The sequence below is a fragment of the Gekko japonicus genome, unplaced genomic scaffold (genome assembly GCF_001447785.1).
Source record: "Gekko japonicus isolate JY-2015 unplaced genomic scaffold, Gekko_japonicus_V1.1 scaffold1411, whole genome shotgun sequence".
Taxonomy (NCBI): domain Eukaryota; kingdom Metazoa; phylum Chordata; class Lepidosauria; order Squamata; family Gekkonidae; genus Gekko; species Gekko japonicus.
The window spans coordinates 321204-322512 of NW_015170323.1; positions in this window are offsets into that span (position 1 = coordinate 321204).

Here is a 1309-nt window from a genome sequence, read left to right on the forward strand (position 1 = left end):
TGCCTGGCCGAGGCTGTTCTCAGCGGCAGCTGCGACGCCCGCGGGGAGGGGGGACGTTCTCCTGTCTCCCTGAGCCCTGGGGTGGTGGCCTTGGACTCATAGGGGCAAATTCCACCTCTCGCTCAAGAGGTCATTCTGGCTCTCCCAGCTGTCCTTAGGGGCTCTTTAAAAAGTTATGGCAGCAGCTGCAACCACCAAGGGGGGGGTGTCTGCTGAGCTGCCCTCCCCGCCTTTTTCAGGCTCCACGCTGGAGTGCCGGGCCTGAAAAACGGCCTGCAGAGCCACCCCCCCCACCCTCCTCTCCTTTTTCAGGCTCTGAGCTAGAATGTGGGGCCTGAAAAAGGGCCAGCCGAATGTCAATTTCGGCCCCATTATATTCTATGGGCCATTGAAGTCAATGGCAAAAACATAGGGTATTTTCTGGGGGCTGGAGGGGAAGGGGTTTGAGGGAGAGGCTCCAAACTCGTAGGGTAGCTGCTGGAGCCACTCCCCAAGATATCAACCAAGTTTGACGAACATTGGACCAGGGGTTCCAATTCTACGGGCCCTCAAACAGATTGCCCCATCCCCTCCATTGTTCTGTATGGTGGTGAAAAAGTAACTTTTTTCCCACCATAGAGAACAATGGAGGGGATGGGGGCAACCTGTTTGGGGGCCCGTAGAATTGGACCCCCTGGTTCAATGTTCCTAAAACATGGCGGGTATCTTGGGGAGAGGCTCCAGCAGCTACCCTGCGAATTTGGAGCCTCTCCCTCAAACCCCCTCCCCTCCAGCTCTCAGAATATACCCTATGTTTTCACCATTGACTTCAATGGCCCATAGGATATAATGGGGCCGAACTGCGAGAAGCCGATTCTTCTGCTTGCCCACCTCTCGCCTCTGCACCTCATCTTCTGCCAGGCATGGAGGAGCCCAGCTCGCCCAGGCTTCTTGCCAGCTGCTGCCTTGGCAATGCCTCTGGCCCAGGCCCAGCCCCCCCCCCCACGGGAAATTGGAAAGCCTACGCCCCAGCCAGGGAAGCAGGAGTTTCTTTGCACGCAGCTTGTGCGGCTGGCTGAGTGCCTCTTCTGTTTGCCCATCTCTCGTCTCTGCACCTCATCTTCTGCCAGGCATGGAGGAGCTCAGCTCGCCCAGGCTTCTTGCCTCCTGCTGCCTTGATTCATCCTCACAACAACCCTGTGGGGTAGGTTAGGTAGAGAAGGGGAGATTTGGCCCGGGGTCACTCAGCCAGCAGAGTGAGAATACAAACCTGGGTCTCCCCACATCAATCTGCAACTCTGACCACTGTGCAGTGCTGCCTCTACTGATC